Here is a 20,174-nt window from a genome sequence, read left to right as displayed (position 1 = left end):
TTCCATTTCCTTCCCTTTGACCAGGCATCAATCTTCAGAGAAAACAATGGTACCTCTTTTTGGTCAACAGCATCACTCCTAAAAGGTCACCAGTTTTACTGAAGATATGGCAGAGCGTGCTTCTTTAGGTAGAGAGCAAGCTTTGACTCATCTAAGAATTGCTTTTTGTTCATTCATTTTTTTTCAGTAAATCCAAACCACCTGCTAGACTACTGTATAAAGACTGATTTTATTATTTTATTGTTTCTACTTAAAAATCTACAGTTTTCAGCTCTTTTATGGTGGCGTCAAAGTCTAAACTCTTCTGCTTGGCTTCCACCGATCCCACTTTTCCCAGAAGGCAGGCAGTCTTGCTGTCCAGCTCGATCTGCTAATTCTATGCCTTTGCTTATACGATAACATCCTTGCCCCTCCTCCACCATTCTCCCTTTAAACACATTGATTTTTCTTCATCCTCAAAATTAACCTCATATTCAAACACCCACACAAAGTAGTCCTTAATAATTTGCACTAGTGTTAGCACACCATCTCTATAAAGCTATGGTCTGCAGTGTCCAACTTAGCACTTAATTATGGAATCACATATTGTAGACTTTTTCCCCTAAGGGTGTCTTAAGATGGATAGTAATCAAGAGATGAGGAGGCATCTAATCAATGATAGCAAACTGGAAATCTATCCTGAGGATATATTTTTAAAGCCAAACATACTTCAAAACAGAGGAGTATTGTAATCATTTTTGCATTGGAACTTTTTATTCTCCATAACCAGAATGGTTTGCAAAACACTGCATAGATCATTTCATTTCACCTTTCATAGCCCCACAACATCTTCCCACCTCACTCAGGATAAAAGCCTGAGCCCCGTCTAGGACGAAAAAGATGCCATATCTTCCAGCCGCCTGTTACCGCTCCGGACTCATCCCTCCTCTTCTCATTTACTCCATCCCAACACACTGGCTTCTTTGCTAATTATTCTCCTGCCTCATGATTTTTGACTTGCTGTTCCTGTACGTGGAATGATCTTCCTCAAAATATTTCTAATAGCACTCCTTCACTCTCTTCCAGTTTTTATTCAAATGACATTCTCTCTAGACTACTTGGACTAATCTGTTTTATTTTTAAATTTTAAAAAAATCATTTTCTGAAATCATTTCCTTTTTGCCTTCTTTCGTTCTTTCTTTCTTTTTGGCAGCTGGATATGGGATCTCAGTTCATTTGCATACCAGAGACTGAACCCTGTGGACTGCAGGGGTGAAAGCACTGAGTCCTAACCACTACACCATCAGGGAACTCCCTGGACTAATGTATTTTAAATGAATATACTTTTAGACATGTCCTTCTTCCAACCTTTATTTCCTTTGCTCCTTACCTTGTTTTACATTTTCCACAGTAGCTTTCAGCTTCTAACATGCTGTGTAATTTAGTCATTTATCATGAATACTGTTGACACTACTCATTAGAATGCAAGTGCCACCAAGGGCAGGAAATATTGCCTATTTGCTCACTGAAGTAGTCACAGCACATATTATGCCCTTGGAGAAGCCCATGGGCATTATGAGACGAGGACATAACAGGTGAGGGAAAAACCAAACCAAGGAAGATGCTAACGCTGTCACTGAGATGGTGAAGGCCCAGAAGGAGCAGTGGCGACACGATTTATCCGAAGAAAATGGATTATGAAAAACAATTAGAACTGGCAAGACTACAAAACACTGAAAACATATATAATGGAGAGAAGGAAAGGCAATAGTTTGCAGCATAAGTGATAACATTAAGATGCTGAGCAAGGTCCACCATGAAGGGCATGCAAGGAGGGACATGTTTTTGAGCGCTTTGACTCTGAGTTGAATCACACTCTTGGTTGAAAACATCCATTAGAAGAAGTGACAATGCAGATCTATTTCTTAGAAGTTATACTAAAGATGGAATTACTACTTTGGGAGACAAAACTTACAGGTAATAATCAAACACAGGGCCATGGACAGATGCCCTGAGGGGACGAATAACTGTATCATGACCATCCTACTTCCTTAAACAGGTAGTCCTTTAGGGGAACACATAACAACAGCTGGGAATGTACGTTACCATTTCTGTAACGTCACACCAACTGTGTACTTCTTTACTGCTGCCCTGCAATGGTGACACGGAATATTTCTTAGTTTATTCAGGAAAATAAGTCCTGGTGTTGATATGTGCCATATACGTGCATGTGGGTGTGCCTGGTTGTGTATAATTAATATTTAAATATAAATGCTTACTAACAAATGAGTGAAAGGAGGTTTGAAGACGCCACATATTTAGGGTTTCAGATAATTTAAATTGTCATCTTGTTCTATAGAGTAGCTTAACTATTTCCCACCAACACACCACATTTATAGAAACAAGCTCCAAAATTTGCCATTTAATACAGTTTTCTAAATAAAAGTATCTTAAAGCACACACTCATTGACATGGGATCTGAGAAATTAGTGTGCAATCTTCTTAATGCTCAACTTTTGAAATAGGTTAAACTGTATTATTTTATCTCATTACAGACGGTCCCTTATGTTCAGTTACTGTTTTCTTAATAGCAAATTCAGGAGATTTAAATAATAGGCCTATACATTTAGAGAAAGTTTGAATATCTCTAACTATTTATCTGTAGATAATTTTATTCCCTAACTTTGCAGTATAAAATAAAATATAGCATATCTCATTGATAATTTTATTTTGTCTTTAATCATTCACAACTGATTTTATTGGTCACTGTCTGATTTAATATAAAAATTCACAAACTCTAGCACATTCATTGATGAAAATCTACTTTTCCAATTGCAGATTTTAAGGATCCTACATGTTTCATCAGTAATAAATATGTCTGTATTATGTCAATGTAATAAAAGGAATAAAAATGAAAAGAAAGTTAATAAAAGCTAACTTATTATACAAACATTTATGTAGATATATTAACTCTACCAAAAATGAATTATATAGTTGTGCCAGCAATAGCTTGAACTTTTGTTCATCAGCTGATAGATGGACATCTGATTTAGGGGTCTCCATATATAACATATCGAAGCAAGAGTTGTCCAATAGCTACACATAAAAATGATTAAGACTGACAAGACAATAATCCAGAACTGATAGCATTTAGCATTTTGAGCAATGACATACACAATGAGAAAGCGTTTTACGTATTTTCTAAAATTTATCTCTTGGTGAGAGGATGTTGAAACAAGGGAACTTTCTGAAGTATTGAAGAACCACTGAGTTGTGTTTTTATCTGAATATCATGAGGAAAATGAATGTGCTTAAGGGACTGGGTGTGGAATGGAGGGGACTGGAAGACATGGCTTGACCTGCTGCGGATGTAATGTCAAAACTGATTTAGCACAAATTTGCTTCCAAAATATAACAAACATGCTCTTCTCTCACTGACAATTTATATGAATTTTGTTCAACTCTCCTGTTAAAAATCAGAGAGGGTATAAAAGTATAGTAAATGGGAAAACATCTCTAGTTTCAACTCTTCCTATATTGTTTCTGTATTGTTTTATTGCATTGATGCCTATTCTTTTCATGGCTGGAGAATTGTGCAGAGAGTAAAAAAATCATGTTAAATAATTTGAATTATACAAACTAATGTTGATTAATTTGAAGAAAATAGACTTAAACGAGAATGCGAAGGTCAACGTCATACCTCTACTACTTCCCAGAGACGACGACCTAAGCTTCACCCTTCTGTCTGGAAAATGGCTAAAATCACACAGCAGAAGGAGGTGGTGAAGAAAAATGAGATAATCTGTGATACACGCTTCCTTCTCATGGGCCTGGCCCACCGTAGTAATTTCACAGTAAATGTAAATTATGTGGAAATGTTTATTATTAAAAGGCAAAGACACAGTAACAACTCTATGGCAGACTTACTGGAGCCTTCCATACCCTAACTATCATGTGAGGCTATAAAATGCTAATAATTCTTCTGACATCAGTGCTGTATGTTAAAATTTTCTTTGTAGACAGAGAAAGTGTGCCTGAATTTTATATCCATCCTAAATCACACGCACTCTTAAATGAGTCTATACACAAATCTCGTACAAGTCACATCAATATGCAATCAAGTACAATATGGTAAGAATAATCCACAACAAGATGAAACTAGAAATACTGACATAGAAGAAAGTAGGCAGTTCACTTGCATAGAACAGAAGAGAACAACAACAGCAACTGCATGGAAAAAGAAACAATCCTTATCTCTTGTGTAGAAGATAATCAAGGAGTCTCTCAAAAAATGTATGGTTGTATGAGAAAACCTTTACACTTACTGAATGAAAAAAGTAAATGTATATGCCTCTTGTAAAAATCATACATGCGTATATATTATAAGTAGCTCTGTGAACCTATTATTGCTCTAGGCTTTTTTAAAAATAAACAAAGTGTTAGTTCAACCATTTTGACTGAATTGATTATTGTTGATCAACAACTCTGTAAAACACATGATCGTAGGAATAGCATAATTCTTAATGCAAATCTACAAATGCACATTTATTAAAGTTTGTAATGTTCCAAAAAACTTCTTGGAAATCAAGAGGGGGAAATGCTTTTTCCACCTAAACTCAAAAAAAGAAAAAAAAGGAATGTATCTACCCTCCATAACAATGACACATCATCTGTAAACTATTAATCATGCGGTAAGAATAAATATGGACCAGCAGTGTTGCTTGTTCCAATTTGTCAGTTATAATGACAAAATTAATAAATGTTAATATTGAGAATTCAAGCCAAGGCATAAACTGAAAAGCCCAGAGGAAGAACTACTTCCCTCTCATTGTGTATGTGCCCTAATCTTTTTACCCAACTTGAACATGGTTGACAGTAGGAGTAACTGCTGTTCAGGATCATCTTTTATTCTTAACACCAAATTTTCATGTGCTTTATATTGTTACAGCCCTTCTATCCTCACAAAATATTCTGTTTTGTTTCAAGAGATATGTTAGAGTATATTGAAATAGTTTCTGAATAAGTTCATAAACCATTGATTAGGTATATGAAACAACAGAATACTGATCAGTACCACGTGGTTCACTTATGAAGAATTATGCCCAGAAAGAGCGTCTAATTTTCTGGTGGTTTATCAGAGCTTAACTGACCTAAGGGAAAGGGGATACCTAATTGCAGCCCACTCTAGCCATCCTGTCCCACTGAGGGTGTGAAGGAGGATGCGGGTTAGATCCCTGGCTTTGCTCAGTGGGTTAAGGATCTGGCGTTGCCATGAGCCATGGTGTAGGTCGCAGACTGGCTCGGATCTGGAGTTGCTGTGGCTGTGGTGTCGGCTGACAGCTGTATCTCCAATTTGACCCCTAGCCTGGGAACCTCCATCTGCTGTGGGTGTGGCCCTAAAAAGACAAAAGAAAAAAATATATCAAAACAACTTCTTTATAGAGGAAAAAATATTGTAGGTTAGAAACTCAGATCTACATGAAGTAAGGAAAAAACATCAAAAAAGGAATAAGTGAAGACAAACATATTTTTTATTTTTCTTATTTTTAATTTAACTAACAGATAATAGTTTGTTCGAAATAATAATATGAAAATGTATAAGGAATGTATAGTTTATGTATCTTATATAAATGAAATGAATGACAAGAATGATAGAATGATACAAAAGATGAGAGAGAATAATTGATTATTGTGTTATTACAAGTTGTTCACACTACCCATGAAGTGGTGTAGTGTTATCTGAAAATGGATTTGGATTAACTATAAATGTATATTGCATATGTCAGGGAGATGAATAGAAAATGTAAAAAAAAAAACCAAACAGACTATAACCGCTATGCTAAGAAAGGAGAGGAGATGGAATCATGTAAAATGCTTAAGTAAAACCACAAAAGGTAGAAGAGTGGAAGACAAAAATAGGAACGATAAATAAAGGTAACAAATAAGAAGCAACAATGAATATAGTAGATATAAATCCAACTATATTAACAATCACTTTGAAAATCAATGCACCAATTAAAAGACAGATTTTTAGAGTAGAGCATAAAACAAGACCCAACTTTAAGCTGTCCCCAAGGAGTGCGCTTTAAATGTAAAGATTAAAAGTGTAGATTAATCGTAACTAAATGGAGAAAAATATACCATGCTAATACTAATCAAAAGAAAGCAAGAGTATAATTATATAACTATATTATGTTCAGACAGAGCAGACAAGTAAAACTGCAAAGGATAAAGAGAGCATCATGATAATGGTAAAAATGGTTAACCCTTCATGAAGATATAATACTGCTTAATATGTTAGGTGCCTAAGGGTAGAGCCTCAAGTTATATGGAGCAAAAACGAAGAGAATTACATAAATAAATAGATGCACGCAGTTGGAAATTTCAACACCCTTCTGTTAGAAATGGATAGGTCCAACAAGCGGAAATCTACAAACATAAGGTAAAATGGTAGCAGCAACACTTTTAAGTACACTTGACAAAACAGATGAAATTGTGTATTACTTTACCAAGGAATTTTAAAGAAGAATGAGGTAGAATTATCCATTACCAAATGGTTTAAAATAGTATAAAGCCAGAAAATGCCAAGTGTTGGTAATAATGTGAGTTGTGACTATAAATCTGTATAACCGCTTCCACTTTAGAAACTATCTAAGGAGTTCCTTTCGTGGCGCAGTGGTTAACGAAGCCGACTAGGAACCAAGAGGTTGAGGGTTCTATCCCTGGCCTTGCTCAGTGGGTCGAGGATCCGGCGTTGCCGTGAGCTGTGGTGTAGATTGTAGACGCGGCTCAGATCCTGTGTTGCTGTGGCTCTGGTGTAGGCCAATAGCTACAGCTCTGATTAGACCCCTAGCCTGGGAACCTCCAAATGCTGTGGGAGCGGCCCTAGAAAAGGCAAAAAAGACAAAAAAAAAAGGACAAAAAAAAAAAAAGAAACTATCTAAGTAGATGTAGGCACATCTCATGAGCCAGACCTAAAGCCAATTTTAAAATATGAACTCGAGTATAACCAAAGGGTCCATGCAAATAGGTTCATAGCAATTCCATTCTTAATAATCCTTAACTGAAGAAATCAAAATTCTAATCGAGAATTCAATGTACAAGTAAACTGAGGATGAGCATACTGTACCGCAATGACATAGAATAACTTGAATGAATCTCGCAAATATAACGTTGAGTGAAGTAAGCCACATATAGCATGCCTCCATTAATACGAAGTTCAAGGTCAGACAAAAATGCTTTATGGTGTTGCAAGCCATGAGGGTGGTCACGCTTTGTGCATAGTAGCAAAGGTAAGAGGATGTAAGGGGGCCTCCTTGGATTCTGGTCATGTTTGAATTTTTATATAGATGATGGAGGCTTAACTGTGTTGCAGTCTCAACACCATGACTGCGTACTTTGCTGTATATATGGTACTTACCAGTAAAACATTTACCAATAATAGTTGGTTAATAGTTGTTCTCATGAATTATATCAAGGCAGCCACACGTCATCTATGTCTACATATCTGGTATCTATCTGTCGTCATGTCTCTATACTACAATACTAGCATGGATCTTTGTACCGATATCCTTTCAAATTGATTGTTATTATAATATGATTTTGCCAAAATAAATTGCTAAAATCTGACACTAAATGAATTATGAAAAGCAGATTATTTATTTTAAGGTTATTAATATAATAATTTATTTAATTGGAATTGATTCCCTTTTAGTCTTCTTGAAGTATCACATTTATTTCATTTTCTTTCAAGGCCATGATTATGCCTATTCTATAATTGCAGATATGTACATGATTAGTCAATCATCCACTAGGACTAACTTGTAGATTAATCCTTCTTATTTTTATTTTGTGCATACTCATAATTCCACTTCTCTCTGAAAGTGGAAAAAAGACATTAGCCTTTTCCTAGTAACCTCAACTACAGGTAACAATAAAAATTGTAATTACATAAGCAAGCTATTTAAATATTCAATTTTTCATAATGGTAATTAATTTTTAGTTTATATTGGTTAAAGGGCTTTGAAATCTTTTGAAAATAAATCATTATATTTTACATTAAAGAACAGAGTTTACTAAATTTTCATAATTAATATTCAAAACAGAAACCCTAATAATGAAAAAGGTATCAGAAAAAGACCCCATAGATATAGTTTGGAAGATTTCTAAAAGCAATGACACCTTAACAAAATTAAAAGCACTATTTTCCAAGATTAGGACATTATTTGAGGGAGTAAAATTAGGAGAGAAAAACTCCCAATATTTTAATATCTTACACTTTTTTTCTTACCACAAATTTTTCTTTACATTACATTATGGCAATTATAAAATTACAATCACCAGTTTACGTTATCTTTTTTACTTATTTAACTGTAAATTTCCTATTTATCATTAAACATGGTATCTGGCACATAGTAGAAATTCAATAACTGTGAACAAAATTGGTGGATAAATATTTTACTTTCAGTTAGAGATCTTTACTTGAAAATATTTTAACGTTTCTGAGACCTTCTTGAAGAAAATGGAGCAGTGACAGTATATGTAAATTTTAGAGCAATGGTGAGTTTTAGAAATCTCCTAGCTTACCATTTCATTACACAAATGAGGTATCTGGAACCAAGGAAATTATAGAGCTAGTTCCATATCACAGAAGTGAAATGAAAGCTGGAATTGGGTCTTGAATATCATGACTTATAAATCACATGCCCATTCCAAATAGCATATTGGCTTTTCAAGCTCTAGACTTAAGTTTTGGAAACTTTGCTTGCGTTAATTTAATCTATTCTCTGTCTTTCATTCTCTCTAGCAATACAGTTAAACAATAACGCACAATTTAATGGTCTAGATTGACGTACAAGTCAGTTAGAATGGGGTAGTATTTTAAGTCATTCTCATGAACAATAAATACTGTTGTGAATGTCTGGTTAATATAACTTTGATTGAGGGCCAAATGAATTAGCTTTTGCTCTATGTATTAATTTATTAATGCTTTGAAATATAACTTCCCACATATTCTTAAATTACTCTACACCAGATTTCTAAGAAGTAACATACAACTGTTGATTAGCTTCCACTATGTTGTTGCTCTTACTAAAGAAATAAAATCTTTATTTATTTATTTATTTATTTATTGTATTTTTAGGTTCACACCCGTGGCATATGGAAGTTCCCAGGCTAGGGTCTAATCGGAGCTGTTGCTGCCAGCCTACACCACAGCCACAGCAATGCCAGATCTGAGCCATGTCTGCGATCTCACCTACACCACAGCTCAGGGCAACACCAGATCCTTAACCCACTGAGCAAGGTCAGGGATTGAACCCCCAGCCTCATGGTTCCTAGCAGGATTCATTTCCATTGAGCCATGACGGGAACGCCCTAGAAATAAAATCTTTTACCACCAGACATGGTTGAAGCTATCAAACTGACTGAAAGGTTTAGAAAGTATTGGTACTAAATATATGTATGTAGTTTGTATATATGTAAATATTTATACCTAGTACACATTGTAATTAATTATATGAAATAATTATATCACATGGTACAATACACATAATCATACAATTTTATAACAACATACATTTTAGATATTAAAGTGTTATACTTGATCATTATGTCCTACATGATAATTATATATGATATCAATCACACAAATGTTATATGATAATTATAAGTTGTATATAATAAGAAATTAAATACATATATAATAGGTTTTTTAAAATGTAAATATTGAGTTAAAAATATTTTTATTTTTCCCCTGCAAGTCATTAGCATTTTATTTCAAAATTTTACTAAACATTTAACATCAAAATGCAGTTCAGGAATTCCCGTCGTGGCGCAGTGGTTAACGAATCCGACTAGGAACCATGAGGTTGCGGGTTCGATCCCTGCCCTTGCTCAGTGGGTTAACGATCCGGCGTTGCCGTGAGCTGTGGTGTAGGTTGCAGACGCGGCTCGGATCCCGTGTTGCTGTGGCTCTGGCGTAGGCCGGTGGCTACAGCTCCGATTTGACCCCTAGCCTGGGAACCTCCATATGCCTCGGGAGCGGCCCAAGAAATAGCAACAACAACAACAACAACAACAACAACAAAAACAAAACAAAAAAATGCAGTTCAATATAGTTCCAGTTCTTTATCCTGCTGCAACATATCTAGGCTTAATATTTAATGAGAAATGAATTTTCAAACATATTCATTTTAAGAACTAATAAAAAACAGTATTCATATCAGAATAAACATATTTCAGTAGCAAAGACTTCCTTAACTTTTAAAATTGTCTTACTATTTGTAGTAAGTTTTACAACTATTTTATTGTAGAACTATTTACTACTTTACATGTACAAAGTTACACGTCCTTAAGTGAAAAATACAAGAGTATATCAATAATAAATTTTCTTGCATCTCCACAGAACAATGCACATTATGCTTAGTGTATTATTCACGATTAATATCACGATTTAAAGTGCATTTGACATCGTTGATGTTTCCTGAACCTGCTCCAACAACTTAATGGAAGTTTAAAATAGTACATGATACATAATCAATGTTCAGATGACTCAAATCTTCACACGATAATCACAAACATGAATCAAAGACGGTTCAATGTAAGGGAGCATAGACCATTGCTGAATTACTTATCCATGCAAATGACTTTGTACTGAAAATTATTTCCCTTGGTTCTAGTTCCCACAGTTTTCAATGGATGACATACTTTCAGCTATTAGTATCATTGATTCATAGAACTGTATTTTTTTGACTTTTAAAAAAATTACAGTATAGTTGAAGAATCGTATTCTTAAAAGCTCCCTAGAGTTTTTTTCTATAAAAAGAGCAGAATTACTTAAAACAATGAGGATTACAAACGATAATTATAAATGCTATTATACATCCATAAAACATGTATAAAATAAATATAAATTATAAAAACATAAGGGATGAGAAACAATGTAGATAAGATATAGTATGTGAAACAACCTATTACATTTTGAGGAGACTGATACAAAAGACAGAGCACATGTTTAATTTAGGGACAAAACAGACTATGTCTTCTTGGAGAGCAGTTGCCTCAGTGCAGTTTCCACTTGTATTTGTGGCCATGAGGCCAGGCGTGGCTACAATGATTGACCTATTTTTCCTACCATCCATCAAAATAACACACATCTGCAACCCATAAACACCCACGTGTAAACCTGTTGAGAAAGACTGTGTATGGTCTTTGAATACATATTAAAATATAAGATTGCACAGGAGGCCAGAAAAGAGATTCTCAGGTTCTTAAAGTGTCTATTCAGTGTAATACAGAAGAAGGTGAACTGGACACAATTTAGTTGGAACAAGCTTGCCAAATAACATCAGGACTCTTTTATGCTTAAACCATGGTTACCATGGAATTTCAATGCGTGGTGCTTGATTGGTCTGGGAGAAGCGAAATCTATAAGCTCACTTCTACAGATGCTATTTTGATTTATTTTTTAAACAGTGCAAAGCTTAAAAATCACAATGATTTCAAGAACACTCCGTAGCCAAAAAAAAAAAAAAAAAGAGGCTTTCATTAGATTTCTAACTACATGTATATACATTTAGAAAACTGACGTTTTTCTAAAAGCTACATTTGGGATAGCTATGCCTGACAAAGTTACATAAATGGTAAGCTTGTACCTCATTATATGAAGTCTTAAGGGGTACTGCTGTTATCCTACTGTTGGCTAAGAATTTTCCGATGTATCCAATATTAATATGAAGACAAATAAAGTGTCACTGCCACAGGGCAGTTGCAAATAACAAACAGAGATTGCAACTTGGTTCAGGGCTGTGGCATGCTGTCTGCCTTCTGGCGAGAGTTATTAGGCCGCCACTGCACAAGTTACTGCCACTGCGGTTCTGAATGCCACTTGCCCCAGTCCTGAGAAATCGCATTTTAGGAAACTCAGGAGCCAGAGGTTCTTTTCTGTTGCTTCACATAAAACAGATGTAATGTAAGACAACATTCGTTACATTTAGTTTAGAAATGAAAGGAAACAGAAGAGGTAAAACATTAAGAATGATTTTATTTTCTTTATTGTTGACGCTATGAATTGCAGTCTCATTGCCTTTTTGAGTTACGAAATCAACTTAAAATTATGATAAACTTGAAAATGCAATGGAAATTTCAGAATACAAATACTCTGTTTTTGGAGCTTGCGTAAATCATCGTATGAAACAAATGATGTTTGGTCAACAGTTTCAACGATGATGTCCGCTATTTTATAAAAATGAAAATAGAAAAGTAGGACTTACTTGAAAACTACATTTACTATAACAAAATCATCGAAGAAGTGGGATTAGGAGAGTCTTCAGCCTTGCCTGCCTCTCCCTTGGAGAGAGTGATCTTTAATTGCGAAAGAACTTGCATGGTCTGTTTCCTACAGTTTTTCTCACTCCTTTCCCAAAGAATTTCTGTACCTCTTGCTCCAACTACTCTAAACCATTCCTCTATCTGGATGTGGTTTCTCTCTGCTTGGATGGAGTAAGCAAATGAGCAGTTAGAGTGAATTCACCAAAGATGTTATAGACTCACCTACAACTGAGTATATGCACACAAAATCTGTTGCCATGATGAGTGAGCAGAGGGTAACACGAACCACAGCCTCTCACTTCAATAAGCCTTGTTGTATAATTTATTTTATCCATATGTTTCTAAATCTATCCAACCTGCTCAATCGGTGGTCACCTGGAGTCACAGTCAAGCAGTTAACTGTGAGCTGATGCCCTAGGTGATAGCAACACTCAGCAACTGAATTGCTTATTTTGCTTCCGTTTGATAGAGTAGCTAAAAAATAGGCAGATGCAAATGTCAAGGGCAGGAGGAAAAGCACCTATCACCATATTAGAGGACAGTGGCAGCTGAAGCAGGGGTGCTGCCAGTCAGTCCATCATGGCTGGCAGTGAACACAAAGCACACACTGGGAAATCTGTCACTGTCAAAATGCCAACCACAGGATGCTCTGCCATACTAAGACACTAAAGCAAGATACCTGGTTAGAATAGGCTTATTTTGTGTCGCCAATCTAATACAACCATTTCATTATTATTATTTTTAATTGTCTCCTTTAATTTGAGAGTCGATAGGGTGTATTTCACAGCAGCTCCCAATGTTTTATTAAGGAAAAACTTTTACTAAAAATTTTTCATTATCCCTCTGAAATTCCACATTTAATATGACTGTTCTGAACTACTTATTAAAACATTTCTTGTGGCTTCTGATTAGAAATATACAACTTTTTATTATAGTCTTTTGAAGTTTCAGCAGTATTGAATATTTCTGAATTCCTGAAGCATATCAAAAGCTTCTGACTTCAGTTATCTTTTTGTAATAGGACAACGAATGCCTGCGCACAGACTAGCTAAACTTCTCATACCGAGACTGTCATATGCTTCCATTTGTCACCCAATTAAACAAGCGCCTGGAGAACTGATAAGCACACCACACTAAAACGCAACAGACTCGGGCGTAATTAGAGAGACAGAAGTGCATTTCTTGTTTCAACTGGCCATTATAGAAACAGCTCTGCTGTCATTTCTCTCTCTCTCTCTTTTTTTTTTCTTCAAAAAATAAATTGGCATTGCTCACACACAGAAAAGTTAGGCGAAGTCCAAATTCTACTTTAGCAACTGAGTGCCACCAAAAATCAGCACCAAGATGACTTCAAATGAATTTTTAAAAAATTGTAGAAGAGAAAGTGGAATCTTACAGTTCACATAAATTACACATGTATCATTAAAATTCTAAGACCCAGAAAAAAAGCAATAAATTGGCCAAATATGTCAGCAATATTGCCATCATATTCTTCAGTGCTGCTCTCCCTCTAAATATTTTTTGAGTTGAAACATAGCCTGAGGATTAAATTCTTATCATAAAAAATAATGGAAGCATAACAAAAGTGGAAAGGAAAAAGTTTAGTCATTTTTAAAGGATTTGTATATTTCCTGGAACATATTTAGAAGAAAAATAATTAAAATTCAATGTGCACTCTCACTGCGCTCTTTACCTCTCTATTGTTTTTTCCCTAAATCCTTTCTTTGTTATATTATTTCTTCTTGACTATTTATTTCCTTCAGAGACAAGGATGCCCAATGGGCTTCTATCCCTCCCTCGTAGCTCTGGGTATCTCCAATGCATACACACATTTATTTAGAGATCCATCACTTACCACTACTTCAAATTCTCAGCCTTCCTCTCCTATGATCTGTGATTTTAGCATTCATTACATGGTTGGAATTGTTGTAAAAAATATAACCATCAGAGTGAGTGCACCAATGATATATTTGCTCAATTTTTGCAATTCATGAATTGTTTTACCTTTCCAAATTAATCTTATTTTCATAGTTATTTTATATATTTGAGTTATTATATATTACTTGAGTTGACGTTTTCTTAATGATTTTCATTTTTTCCATCATAGCTGATGTACAGCGTTCTGAAAATTTTCTATTGTACAGCAAAGTGACCCAGTCACACATACATATAAACATTCTTTTTCATATATTACCCTCCATCACACTCCATCAAAAGTAACTATATATGGTTCCCAATGCTATACAGCAGGATCTCATAGCTTATCCATTCCAAAGGCAATACTTTGCATCTATTAACCCCAAATTTCCAGTCCATCCCATTCCCTCCCCCTCCCCCTCGGCAACCACAAGTCTATTCTCCAAGTCCATGAGTTCCTTTTCTGTGGAAAAGTTCATTTGTGCCATATATTAGATTCCAGATATAAGTGATACCATATGGTATTTGTCCTTCTCTTTCTGACTTACTTCACTTGGTATGAGAGTCTCTAGTTCCATCTATGTTGCTGCAAATGGCATTAGTTTGTTTTTTTTTAAAGGCTGAGTAGTATTCCATAGAGTATATATACTATATCTTCTGAAGTTGTTTTACTTCTATAGATTATAAACTTTTATCTACCAGAATTTTATTTTGTGTTTTTTTTTATAAAATTTCTATACTTTCAAATGATATATCTCTCTAGGTATATCTTCCTAATTTCAGTTTTTCATTGTGTTTTGTATTCATTTTTATAGGTGTGAGATACATTTCTGTCAATTTGTATTTGTAACAATCCCTTATTAATTGGTATACTTAATCTCAACCACAAATTATTTTGGTTTGTGTTTCCCAAGTTTGCAAGAATCTCCATCATCTATATTTCTTTAGAGGCTTACAGTAATCATGCTCTGTTTTCTTTTTTTAATCTGGCCCCACTTAGATAGGCTCATACTTTTTCTTTGTTTACTCACTGGACACCAGGTCAATGCTGCAGTATCAAAATACTTCATGGGCTGTAATTCTGCATGGTGAAGTCTGTGCCATGTAGTTGTGGCCTCAAATAAAGCAGCAATACCCTGTCGGTTCTCTGCTCTGCTATTAAGACTTAGTTTCTTCACCCTGAGGAGCTTCCCATGCCTTGGATAGGAAGACTGCCTCATTTATTCAAGCACCCTTCAGCTCCTAAGGGTCAGGGAAACAAAGCTACACTCATACGGTGCCAGACGTCTTTAAGTGCTAAACTCTCCCTGCTAACAATTACATTCTAATCCTCAAAATTAAGACATCCAGAAGCTGCTGCTCAGGCTTGCAATAATCTCAGATGGAAGAAATTTCTTCAAATAGCTCTCATGTTTCTACTATCCAGGGCATCTTTTCCTTAGGGCACCTAAACCTATTTGGCTCAGGAGAGATGGATGGATGGGAATGGAAGTTGGAAATAGAAGAAATTCAATTCTCTCTTTAACTTGCCAACTTTCCAGATGCCCTTCATATCTTTCAGACAAATAAGCACTCAGTGATTAGACTAATTCACTCCTGGATCTCTTCAGTTGTTTTCTATACATCAGTGATTCTCACACTTTTTCTCTTTTTAGAGTCTCTCTTGATTCAGGATCCATAATTGCAACTCTCTTGTAGATGCTGTTATCTGGATTTTCATTAATACCTCATAACACTTGTGTCACAAACTGAAATTATTGTCTCTGTTGCTATAAAACCCAACTTCTGTCATGACCCAACAAGTTAGTGGAAGCACCACGGCACCCAATCTCTCAAGCTTAAACGCACTTTTATCGTCTCTAGATTCTCTCCCTATATGCCTTAAACCGATTAGTAGGCAACCATATAAATTTTATTTTACCTATAACCCATGTTTCTCCATTGCTACTGCGTGAGGTAAGCTTTTTACCTACTCTTTGATTATTTTCTGAAATAATATCCTAAATTATTTATATGCCATTAGACTTTTCTAATCTAATAAACTATTATGTTTGAGTTATAATGTTGAAAGATTTCTCATGTAACAGCAATAACAACAACACAATTATTGTCATGTCAAAATATTATTACAGACCCCTGACTGGCTTCTCGATTTCTCCACGTATTTTTGTAACTACCTCGAAGCAGTTCCACTCAATTAGTTGGTGCTTAAAACTGCATTATTTTGATTTCTTCTTGGTGGTTTGCATGTTTGCTACAACTGCTTGTTCAAGCTAACACTGAGCTCAGATTCCTGGCTGTGCAGTGGGCTCAGGTCTGCTCTACTAGTGTTCCATCCAGGACCCAGGATAAGATACAGTGGTTTTCTAGAGAAAGCTTCTCACATGACAATGATAGAAGCACAAGAACAGAAAGAGAAACACAATGATACACTCCACGCCTGTGAGACATTGTCAAAATTCCATTGGCCAAAATCACCTCACCAGGGCCAACATTACAAGGACAGAAAAAATGTTCCCCAGATATCATCAGAGAAATTAACAAACTCACTTGACAAAGGGTGTGCTAAAGGCGCTGGTAAATAATCAAGAAAAGCTAAAGGCATGAGTAGGGAACTGGGAAAAAAATAACTCAGTTTATACCATTATAACTTTGGGAAACAGGGCTCTTCACAAATCAGTCACAGATTTCTTCAGACACACTGAAATTTTCTGTAATTCTCTGGAACACCAACACTTTCACATTTAAAGCCTTTATCTTCCCTCTGGATTTTCCTTTGAGTAATACTACCTTACTATTTATCCTTCAAGTCCCAGATTAGATATTTCTGAGCATTTTTATCAACTCTCTCAGACAAGAATCAATGGATGTCCTTGCAGCAAATTTATTTTTGCCATTTTGCCTTTTCCTGTCCAGGTAGCTGCCTCTAAGACTGAATACATCACGGCGAAAAATCATGTCATTCTCATTTATTTAGTCCTAACACCTACCAGCGTTGAGCACATCACAGATACTAAATGAATATTCACCATATAAGCAAGTTAATTGGGTAATTTGTAAACTTCCAGACAATCTTACACTAATATAGGGCATTGAACATTATGTCTAGTAATTATAGGATAACATATAATGTATACATTTTGCTTTAATTTACAAACCAATTAATTCAACTAAAATTATTTTAACTGATCATTAAAGTAAAAATTTAACTATTAGATGCTTCAAATATGAAAACTAGCAACTGACTTGTATGAAAATAAGAATCAAGAAAAGTAAAATGTTTCAAAGTAGGTGACATTTGTATGCATAATTAAAAAATAAAAGAACTGCTTTTTAAAAATTATCTCCTTTCTAGGTCAAAATTTTCTCTGAGCATGATTCCATTCTGGAGGAGATTTCTGAAACTTTATCTTGGACCAAAGGTGAACTTGTTTGAGAGTTTGAACTAAATTGCTTTAGCCATTTTTGAGTTATGTGAAGGTGAGAGTACATTTTTCATGCACCTAACTAAAATAGGCTCCAACCTTTTCCACTTACATAAGTCACAGATGACTAATGCTATATGTTTTAAACTTGACAGGATTATTATATTTCTCAAAGAAACCTCTAAATTGAAAAGAAAATATCTAGTCATTTTTAAGATGACAACATTTTCCGTTTATGTGTCCAAAGATTGCTAATAGAGGATTGTAGTTTAAAAGTAAAGAAAATACAATTAAGGTCAACTGAAATTTCTGTCTAGCTTAGATCAAAAAAAAAAAAAAAAAACAAAAGATAGAGGACAAATATCAAATTAGTGTAGCATTTCAGGGCAGAAACGTTAGGAAGCTAATGCACTTTAAAGTACACTTTAAAATGTAAAAGTAATTTAACCTCAACCTTTTCCAATCCAGCTGGAGGGAAATGCAGCAATCTGAAATATAAATTCTTTGCCCAGCACATTCTCTAGTGAGTTTTGATCACTTAAACTTTGAGCTCCTCATAAGCAGTGCGATGGGGGAAATAGCCATTATCAAGTGGCATAGAATAAATGCGGTATTATATACGACATCACAAATTACCTTTTAAACCTAGCTTTGTCTTCTTTAATTCCCTGGGCACAAAGCGTACAACTCTCAAGGTGGAAGAATAATCCATTAAGCGTTTAGAATGTTAAAGGAGAAAAATGCAGTATCTTTCTTAAATCTACATTGATATCTAAGACATGCCATGTTTTACAGTCGTTTCCACTCCAGCTCACTGAGATGCTTTTCAGTCTCTGCTCGTCTCCCTTCCAGTTTCCCAATTTGCTCAGCCTAGCCTTTCCATCATTACTCACGTCAGTGAGGAGATGGCTGAAGGGGAAAGGGTCAGAGGCATTGCAGCCGTCAAGTCTAGAGAGGACTTTCTCTGGAGCCTTCGATGTAACAGGCGGTAACAAGTCAAGTAACTTTGCAGTGTGGCTCAAGAAAGTATTGCGGCAGATGTGTCTTGAGATTGTATGCTGGCTGCATGTGAAAGGTAGTAAGACGAAGGCAGGGAGGACAGGGAAGCTTCACAATGGAAAGGGCCTCAACTGGGTTCCGGTCATGCATGGAGAAGAAGGGAGGGAAACCACAGAAATCTGCGGAACCCCTTGACTGCTTAAGTATAGGGAATAAACAGAGAGAACAGCATACAAATCATTAATTTGTGATCATCTTGATAAAAAGGGGATAAACAGAGGAAAACGCTTCAGGTGACTGGAAAATCTGGAGGGGACCTAGAGTTTGGAGATGGGAATGGTAGTCCATATTGAGGAGCTGTCAACATAGGGTTGATGCTTGATAAAATACAAAATACATAAAACATATGGTCTTCTTTGACATAATCTCTTGTACATCAATACCTCTATTAATAAAAATATTACTCGAATGAACAATTATTCATCAGCAATACAGAGTTCAGTTGATAGAAACTGGTATATGGTTCATTTACTCCCTTATACCATACTTCATACCTTTTACTTTTCTACAAAATTACAGATACTTAAGTTTCTGATTGGTTGGTTGGTTTTTGTTTTTGTTTTCTTTTGTTTTGTTTTTGTTTTTTGCTACATCCACAGCATGTGGAAGTTCCTGGGCCAGGGATAAAACCTCCAGCATAGCAGCAGTATGAGCAGATGCAGTGACAGTACCAAATCCTTAACATGCTATATTAATGTGAAGATAAACTTTCCTAAAATTTTCTAATTTTCTCAACCCGGTAAAAAGTGCTATCAAATTTTCTCTTATCTCATTTAGTCATGAAAAAAATTGCTTTGTTATAAAAAAATAAAATGGCAAGTCAAGACCATCTAGACAGATAAACTCATTATACATAACTAAGGATAACAAACTAGGCAGAAATGTAACTTGACCGCTCGTGAAAAGAAGGCTGTTTAGATGTGGGATCACTAAAATTCTCTTTAGTCCTGAAACTTGGAAAGGAAAATTTTGGAATGTTCTACAAACCACTTTTCCCAACAGCTTTAGTGTAATTTTGAGTGGAAATGCATATATTCATCAGAAAGCCTAGCCTCCATCCATCTCAGATTTAGTGAGTTTTCATAAATTCCATTAAATAGACTATTGCGTTATAGCTTAGTTCTAATGAGTTATCTACCCTTTTCTATCTCTTAATTCGGTCCCCCCTTTAATAGCTGACTTCTTTTGAAAAGGGTAAGGGGATTCTGACTTATTTTTTTCTCTTTTTCAAAAAAATTTTTTTCTGTGTTAGAGTTTATTCCTGAGTCCTCTGTTTATCTGTTCATTTTGTTCTCATAATTGTGGACATAATTAATATAGTCAACATTTACATAGCACTTAATATGTGCTAGATACTGCTCTACATAATTTAAATATATTAACTCTTTTAATCTTCATGACAGCGAGATTAAAAAGTGCTATTATTACCTCCATTTTACATATGATTATCTTGATAAAGAAGGT

At 35.2% G+C, this 20,174-nt stretch overlaps 1 protein-coding gene across 1 annotated transcript in view; it reads right to left on the bottom strand.

Moving 5' to 3' along the window:
• The window catches only part of BRINP3 (BMP/retinoic acid inducible neural specific 3), a 195,530-nt gene that overhangs the window by 125,871 nt on the left and 49,485 nt on the right, over positions 1 to 20,174 (bottom strand). The window lies entirely within an intron of this gene.

The sequence above is a fragment of the Phacochoerus africanus genome, chromosome 12 (assembly GCF_016906955.1).
Source record: "Phacochoerus africanus isolate WHEZ1 chromosome 12, ROS_Pafr_v1, whole genome shotgun sequence".
NCBI classification, from domain to species: domain Eukaryota; kingdom Metazoa; phylum Chordata; class Mammalia; order Artiodactyla; family Suidae; genus Phacochoerus; species Phacochoerus africanus.
This window is presented reverse-complemented; position numbering and strand designations above follow the sequence as displayed.